We start from the raw sequence: 9,597 nt of genomic DNA, 5'->3' as shown, positions 1-9,597 counted from the left end.
GCGATTTCCCGTAAATCCCGGCTTGGCCCGTATAGTCAAAAGTATACAAAGAAAGTACCCAGGGAATAAACTCATTTCCCGAACGATTTTTTAAATTATTTTTTCACCACTAAAACGCATGAGACTTGTAGTTTTCAAAAATGTTTTCATTTTTGATGAGACGCTGGATAAAAGCAGTTTAATCGTCGGCAAACTAAAATCCGCGATTTCCCGTAAATCCCGGACTCGGCCCGTATAGTCAAAAGTATACAAATACAGTACCCAGGGAGTAAACTCATTTCCCGAACGATTTTTTAAATTATTTTTTCACCACTAAAACGCATGAGACTTGTAGTTTTAAAAAATGTTTTCATTTTTGATGAGACGCTTAATGATAGAGGTTTAATCGCCGGCAAACAAAATCCCGCGTTTTCCCGTAAATCCGGGGCTTGGCCCGTATAGTCGAATGTATACAAAGAAAGTACCCAGGGAGTAAACTCATTTCCCGAACGATTTTTTAAATTTTTTTTTCAACACTAAAACGCATGAGACTTGTAGTTTTCAAAAATGTTTTCATTTTTGATGAGACGCTTAATGAAAGAGGTTTAATCGCCGGAAAACGAAAACTCGCGATTTCCCGTAAATCCCGGGCTTGGCCCGTATAGTCGAATGTATACAAAGAAAGTACCCTGTGAGTAAACTCATTTCCAGAACGATTTTTTGAATTATTTTTTCACCACTAAAACGCATCACACTTGTAGTTTTTAAAAATGTTTACATTTTTGATGAGACGCTGAATAAAAGAAGTTTAATCGCCGGCAAACGAAACCCGCGATTTCCCGTAAATGCCGGCTTGGCCCGTATAGTCAAAAGTATACAAAGAAAGTACCCAGGGAATAAACTCATTTCCCGAACGATTTTTTAAATTATTTTTTCACCACTAAAACGCATGAGACTTGTAGTTTTCAAAAATGTTTTCATTTTTAATGAGACGCTGAATAAAAGCAGTTTAATCGCCGGCAAACGAAAACCAGCAATTTCCCTAAATCCCGGACTCGGCCCGTACAAAAGTATACAAAGAAAGTACCCAGGGAGAAAACTCATTTTCAGAACGATTTTTTAAATTATATTTTCCCCACTAAAACGCATAAGACTTGTAGTTTTTAAAAATGTTTTCATTTTTGATGAGACGCTGAATAAAAGAAGTTTAATCGCCGGCAAACGAAAACCCGCGATTTCCCGTAAATCCCGGGCTTGGCCCGTATAGTCAAAAGTATACAAAGAAAGTACCCAGGGAGTAAAATCATTTCCCAAACGATTTTTTAAATTACTTTTTCACCACTAAAACGCATGAGACTTGTAGTTTTCAACAATGTTTTCATTTTTGATGAGACGCTGAATAAACGCAGTTTAATCGCCGGCAAACGAAAACCCGCGATTTCCCGTAAATCCCGGCTTGGCCCGTATAGTCAAAAGTATACAAAGAAAGTACCCAGGGAGTAAACTCATTTCCAGAACGATTTTTTAAATTATATTTTCCCCACTAAAACGCATAAGACTTGTAGTTTTTAAAAATGTTTTCATTTTTGATGAGACGCTGAATAAAAGAAGTTTAATCGCCGGCAAACGAAAACCCGCGATTTCCCGTAAATCCCGGGCTTGGCCCGTATAGTCGAATGTATACAAAGAAAGTACCCTGTGAGTAAACTCATTTCCAGAACGATTTTTTAAATTATTTTTTCACCACTAAAACGCATGAGACTTGTAGTTTTCAAAAATGTTTTTATTTTTGATGAGACGCAGAATAAAAGAAGTTTAATCGCCGGTAAACGAAAACCCGCGATTTCTCGTAAATCCCGGGCTTGGCACGTATAGTCGAATGTATACAAAGAAAGTACCCTGTGAGTAAAGTCATTTCCAGAACGATTTTTTAAATTATTTTTTCACCACTAAAACGCATAAGACTTGTAGTTTTTAAAAATGTTTTCATTTTTGATGAGACGCTGGATAAAAGAAGTTTAATCGCCGGCAAACGAAAACCCGAGATTTCCCGTAAATCCCGGCTTGGCCCGTATAGTCAAAAGTATACAAAGAAAGTACCCAGGGAGTAAACTCATTTCCCGAACGATTTTTTAAATTATTTTTTCACCACTAAAACGCATGAGACTTGTAGTTTTCAAAAATGTTTTCATTTTTGATGAGACGCTGAATAAAAGAAGTTTAATCGCCGGCAAACGAAAACCTGCGATTTCCCGTAAATCCCGGGCTTGGCCCGTATAGTCAAAAGTATACAAAGAAAGTACCCAGGGAGTAAACTCATTTCCCGAACGATTTTTTAAATTATTTTTTCACCACTAAAACGCATGAGACTTGTAGTTTTCAAAAATGTTTTCATTTTTGATGAGACGCTGAATAAAAGCAGTTTAATCGCCGGCAAACGAAAATCCGCGATTTCCCGTAAATCCCGGACTCGGCCCGTATAGTCAAAAGTATACAAAGAAAGTACCCAGGGAGTAAACTCATTTCTAGAACGATTTTTTAAATTATTTTTTCACCACTAAAACGCATAAGACTTGTAGTTTTTAAAAATGTTTTCATTTTTGATGAGACGCTGAATAAAAGAAGTTTAATCGCCGGCAAACGAAAACCCGCGATTTCCCGTAAATCCCGGGCTTGGCCCGTATAGTCAAAAGTATACAAAGAAAGTACCCAGGGAGTAAACTCATTTCCCAAACGATTTTTTAAATTATTATTTCACCACTAAAACGCATGAGACTTGTAGTTTTCAAGAATGTTTTCATTTTTGATGAGACACTGAATAAAAGCAGTTTAATCGCCGGCAAACGAAAACCCGCGATTTCCCGTAAGTCCCGGGTTTGGCACGTATAGTCGAATGTATACAAAGAAAGTACCCTGTGAGTAAACTCATTTCAAGAACGATTTTTTAAATTATTTTTTCACCACTAAAACGCATAAGACTTGCAGTTTTTAAAAATGTTTTCATTTTTGATGAGACGCTGAATAAAAGAAGTTTAATCGCCGGCAAACGAAAACCCGCGATTTCCCGTAAATCCCAACTTGGCCCGTTTAGTCAAAAGTATACAAAGAAAGTACCCAGGGAATAAACTCATTTCCCGAACGATTTTTTAAATTATTTTTTCACCACTAAAACGCATGAGACTTGTAGTTTTCAAAAATGTTTTCATTTTTGATGAGACGCGGAATAAAAGCAGTTTAATCGCCGGCAAACGAAAATCCGCGATTTCCTGTAAATCCCAGACTCGGCCCGTATAGTCAAAAGTATACAAAAAAAGTACCCAGGGAGTAAACTCATTTCCCGAACGATTTTTTAAATTATTTTTTCACCACTAAAACGCATGAGACTTGTAGTTTTCAAAAATGTTTTTATTTTTGATGAAACGCTTAATGAAAGAGGGTTAATCGCCGGCAAACGAAATCCCGCGTTTTCCCGTAAATCCGGGGCTTGGCCCGTATAGTCGAATGTATACAAAGAAAGTACCCAGGGAGTAAACTCATTTCCCGAACGATTTTTTAAATTTTTTTTTCACCACTAAAACGCATGAGACTTGTAGTTTTTAAAAATGTTTTCATTTTTGATGAGACGCTGAATAAAAGAAGTTTAATCGCCGGCAAACGAAAACCCGCGATTTCCCGTAAATCCCGGGCTTGGCCCGTATAGTCAAAAGTATACAAAGAAAGTACCCAGGGAGTAAAATCATTTCCCGAACGATTTTTTAAATTATTTTTTCACCACTAAAACGCATGAGACTTGTAGTTTTCAAAAATGTTTTCATTTTTGATGAGACGCTGAATAAAAGCAGTTTAATCGCCGGCAAACGAAAACCTGCGATTTCCCTAAATCCCGGACTCGGCCCGTATAGTCAAAAGTATACAAAGAAAGTACCCAGGGAGTAAACTCATTTCCAGAACGATTTTTTAAATTATATTTTCCCCACTAAAACGCATAAGACTTGTAGTTTTTAAAAATGTTTTCATTTTTGATGAGACGCAGAATAAAAGAAGTTTAATCGCCGGCAAACGAAAACCCGCGATTTCCCGTAAATCCCGGGCTTGGCCCGTATAGTCGAATGTATACAAAGAAAGTACCCTGTGAGTAAACTCATTTCCAGAACGATTTTTTAAATTATTTTTTCACCACTAAAACGCATGAGACTTGTAGTTTTCAAAAATGTTTTCATTTTTGATGAGACGCAGAATAAAAGAAGTTTAATCGCCGGCAAACGAAAACCCGAGATTTCCCGTAAATCCCGGCTTGGCCCGTATAGTCAAAAGTATCAAAGAAAGTACCCAGGGAGTAAACTCATTTCCCGAACGATTTTTTAAATTATTTTTTCACCACTAAAACGCATGAGACTTGTAGTTTTCAAAAATGTTTTCATTTTTGATGAGACGCTGAATAAAAGAAGTTTAATCGCCGGCAAACGAAAACCCGCGATTTCCCGTAAATCCCGGCTTGGCCCGTATAGTCAAAAGTATACAAAGAAAGTACCCTGTGAGTAAACTCATTTCCAGAACGATTTTTTAAATTATTTTTTCACCACTAAAACGCGTAAGACTTGTAGTTTTTAAAAATGTTTTCATTTTTGATGAGACGCTGAATAAAAGAAGTTTAATCGCCGGCAAACGAAAACCCGCGATTTCCCGTAAATCCCGGCTTGGCCCGTATAGTCAAAAGTATACAAAGAAAGTACCCTGTGAGTAAACTCATTTTCAGAACGATTTTTTAAATTATTTTTTCACCACTAAAACGCATAAGACTTGTAGTTTTTAAAAATGTTTTCATTTTTGATGAGACGCTGAATAAAAGAAGTTTAATCGCCGGCAAACGAAAACCCGCGATTTCTCGTAAATCCCGGGCTTGGCACGTATAGTCGAATGTATACAAAGAAAGTACCCTGTGAGTAAACTCATTTCCAGAACGATTTTTTAAATTATTTTTTCACCACTAAAACGCATAAGACTTGTAGTTTTTAAAAATATTTTCATTTTTGATGAGACGCTGAATAAAAGAAGTTTAATCGCCGGCAAACGAAAACCCGCGATTTCCCGTAAATTCCGGCTTGGCCCGTATAGTCAAAAGTATACAAAGAAAGTACCCAGGGAGTAAACTCATTTCCCGAACGATTTTTTATATTATTTTTTTACCACTAAACGCATGAGACTTGTAGTTTTCAAAAATATTTTCATATTTGATGGGACGCTGAATAAAAGAAGTTTAATCGCCGGGAAACGAAAATCCGCGATTTCCCGTAAATCCCGGACTCGGCCCGTATAGTCAAAAGTATACAAAGAAAGTACCCAGGGAGTAAACTCATTTCCCGAACGATTTTTTATATTATTTTTTTACCACTAAACGCATGAGACTTGTAGTTTTCAAAAATGTTTTCATTTTTGATGAGACGCTGAATAAAAGCAGTTTAATCGCCGGCAAACAAAAATCCGCGATTTCCCGTAAATCCCGGACTCGGCCCGTATAGTCAAAAGTATACAAATAAAGTACCCAGGTAGTAAACTCATTTCCCGAACGATTTTTTAAATTATTTTTTCACCACTAAAACGCATGAGACTTGTAGTTTTAAAAAATGTTTTCATTTTTGATGAGACGCTTAATGAAAGAGGTTTAATCGCCGGCAAACGAAATCCCGCGTTTTCCCGTAAATCCGGGGCTTGGCCCGTATAGTCGAATGTATACAAAGAAAGTACCCAGGGAGTAAACTCCTTTCCCGAACGATTTCTTAAATTTTTTTTTCAACACTAAAACGCATGAGACTTGTAGTTTTCAAAAAAGTTTTCATTTTTGATGAGACGCTTAATGAAAGAGGTTTAATCGCCGGAAAACGAAAACCCGCGATTTCCCGTAAATCCCGGGCTTGGCCCGTATAGTCGAATGTATACAAAGAAAGTACCCTGTGAGTAAACTCATTTCCAGAACGATTTTTTAAATTATTTTTTCACCACTAAAACGCATGAGACTTGTAGTTTTCAAAAATGTTTTCATTTTTGATGAGACGCTGAATAAAAGCAGTTTAATCACCGGCAAACTAAAATCCGCGATTTCCCGTAAATCCCGGACTCGGCCCGTATAGTCAAAAGTATACAAATAAAGTACCCAGGGAGTAAACTCATTTCCCGAACGATTTTTTAAATTATTTTTTCACCACTAAAACGCATAAGACTTGTAGTTTTTAAAAATATTTTCATTTTTGATGAGACGCTGAATAAAAGAAGTTTAATCGCCGGCAAACGAAAACCCGCGATTTCCCGTAAATCCCGGCTTGGCCCGTATAGTCAAAAGTATACAAATAAAGTACCCAGGTAGTAAACTCATTTCCCGAACGATTTTTTAAATTATTTTTTCACCACTAAAACGCATGAGACTTGTAGTTTTAAAAAATGTTTTCATTTTTGATGAGACGCTTAATGAAAGAGGTTTAATCGCCGGCAAACGAAATCCCGCGTTTTCCCGTAAATCCGGGGCTTGGCCCGTATAGTCGAATGTATACAAAGAAAGTACCCAGGGAGTAAACTCCTTTCCCGAACGATTTCTTAAATTTTTTTTTCAACACTAAAACGCATGAGACTTGTAGTTTTCAAAAAAGTTTTCATTTTTGATGAGACGCTTAATGAAAGAGGTTTAATCGCCGGAAAACGAAAACCCGCGATTTCCCGTAAATCCCGGGCTTGGCCCGTATAGTCGAATGTATACAAAGAAAGTACCCTGTGAGTAAACTCATTTCCAGAACGATTTTTTAAATTATTTTTTCACCACTAAAACGCATGAGACTTGTAGTTTTCAAAAATGTTTTCATTTTTGATGAGACGCTGAATAAAAGCAGTTTAATCACCGGCAAACTAAAATCCGCGATTTCCCGTAAATCCCGGACTCGGCCCGTATAGTCAAAAGTATACAAATAAAGTACCCAAGGAGTAAACTCATTTCCCGAACGATTTTTTAAATTATTTTTTCACCACTAAAACTTATAAGACTTGTAGTTTTTAAAAATATTTTCATTTTTGATGAGACGCTGAATAAAAGAAGTTTAATCGCCGGCAAACGAAAACCCGCGATTTCCCGTAAATCCCGGCTTGGCCCGTATAGTCAAAAGTATACAAAGAAAGTACCCAGGGAGTAAACTCATTTCCCGAACGATTTTTTATATTATTTTTTTACCACTAAACGCATGAGACTTGTAGTTTTCAAAAATATTTTCATATTTGATGGGACGCTGAATAAAAGAAGTTTAATCGCCGGGAAACGAAAATCCGCGATTTCCCGTAAATCCCGGACTCGGCCCGTATAGTCAAAAGTATACAAAGAAAGTACCCAGGGAGTAAACTCATTTCCCGAACGATTTTTTATATTATTTTTTTACCACTAAACGCATGAGACTTGTAGTTTTCAAAAATGTTTTCATTTTTGATGAGACGCTGAATAAAAGCAGTTTAATCGCCGGCAAACAAAAATCCGCGATTTCCCGTAAATCCCGGACTCGGCCCGTATAGTCAAAAGTATACAAATAAAGTACCCAGGTAGTAAACTCATTTCCCGAACGATTTTTTAAATTATTTTTTCACCACTAAAACGCATGAGACTTGTAGTTTTAAAAAATGTTTTCATTTTTGATGAGACGCTTAATGAAAGAGGTTTAATCGCCGGCAAACGAAATCCCGCGTTTTCCCGTAAATCCGGGGCTTGGCCCGTATAGTCGAATGTATACAAAGAAAGTACCCAGGGAGTAAACTCATTTCCCGAACGATTTTTTAAATTTTTTTTTCAACACTAAAACGCATGAGACTTGTAGTTTTCAAAAAAGTTTTCATTTTTGATGAGACGCTTAATGAAAGAGGTTTAATCGCCGGAAAACGAAAACCCGCGATTTCCCGTAAATCCCGGGCTTGGCCCGTATAGTCGAATGTATACAAAGAAAGTACCCTGTGAGTAAACTCATTTCCAGAACGATTTTTTAAATTATTTTTTCACCACTAAAACGCATGAGACTTGTAGTTTTCAAAAATGTTTTCATTTTTGATGAGACGCTGAATAAAAGCAGTTTAATCACCGGCAAACTAAAATCCGCGATTTCCCGTAAATCCCGGACTCGGCCCGTATAGTCAAAAGTATACAAATAAAGTACCCAGGGAGTAAACTCATTTCCCGAACGATTTTTTAAATTAATTTTTCACCACTAAAACGCATGAGACTTGTAGTTTTAAAAAATGTTTTCATTTTTGATGAGACGCTTAATGAAAGAGGTTTAATCGCCGGCAAACGAAATCCCGCGTTTTCCCGTAAATCCGGGGCTTGGCCCGTATAGTCGAATGTATACAAAGAAAGTACCCAGGGAGTAAACTCATTTCCCGAACGATTTTTTAAATTTTTTTTTCAACACTAAAACGCATGAGACTTGTAGTTTTCAAAAAAGTTTTCATTTTTGATGAGACGCTTAATGAAAGAGGTTTAATCGCCGGAAAACGAAAACCCGCGATTTCCCGTAAATCCCGGGCTTGGCCCGTATAGTCGAATGTATACAAAGAAAGTACCCTGTGAGTAAACTCATTTCCAGAACGATTTTTTAAATTATTTTTTCACCACTAAAACGCATGAGACTTGTAGTTTTCAAAAATGTTTTCATTTTTGATGAGACGCTGAATAAAAGCAGTTTAATCACCGGCAAACTAAAATCCGCGATTTCCCGTAAATCCCGGACTCGGCCCGTATAGTCAAAAGTATACAAATAAAGTACCCAGGGAGTAAACTCATTTCCCGAACGATTTTTTAAATTAATTTTTCACCACTAAAACGCATGAGACTTGTAGTTTTAAAAAATGTTTTCATTTTTGATGAGACGCTTAATGAAAGAGGTTTAATCGCCGGCAAACGAAATCCCGCGTTTTCCCGTAAATCCGGGGCTTGGCCCGTATAGTTGAATGTATACAAAGAAAGTACCCAGGGAGTAAACTCATTTCCAGAACGATTTTTTAAATTATATTTTCCCCACTAAAACGCATAAGACTTGTAGTTTTTAAAAATGTTTTCATTTTTGATGAGACGCTGAATAAAAGAAGTTTAATCGCCGGCAAACGAAAACCCGCAATTTCCCGTAAATCCCGGGCTTGGCCCGTAAAGTCGAATGTATACAAAGAAAGTACCCTGTGAGTAAACTCATTTCCAGAACGATTTTTTAAATTATTTTTTCACCACTAAAACGCATGAGACTTGTAGTTTTCAAAAATGTTTTCATTTTTGATGAGACGCAGAATAAAAGAAGTTTAATCGCCGGCAAACGAAAACCCGAGATTTCCCGTAAATCCCGGCTTGGCCCGTATAGTTAAAAGTATACAAAGAAAGTACCCAGGGAGTAAACTCATTTCCCGAACGATTTTTTAAATTATTTTTTCACCACTAAAACGCATGAGACTTGTAGTTTTCAAAAATGTTTTCATTTTTGATGAGACGCTGAATAAAAGAAGTTTAATCGCCGGCAAACGAAAACCCGCGATTTCTCGTAAATCCCGGGCTTGGCACGTATAGTCGAATGTATACAAAGAAAGTACCCTGTGAGTAAACTCATTTCC

Source organism: Hydractinia symbiolongicarpus, chromosome 4, assembly GCF_029227915.1.
Source record: "Hydractinia symbiolongicarpus strain clone_291-10 chromosome 4, HSymV2.1, whole genome shotgun sequence".
In the NCBI taxonomy this organism is placed as follows: domain Eukaryota; kingdom Metazoa; phylum Cnidaria; class Hydrozoa; order Anthoathecata; family Hydractiniidae; genus Hydractinia; species Hydractinia symbiolongicarpus.
This window is presented reverse-complemented; position numbering follows the sequence as displayed.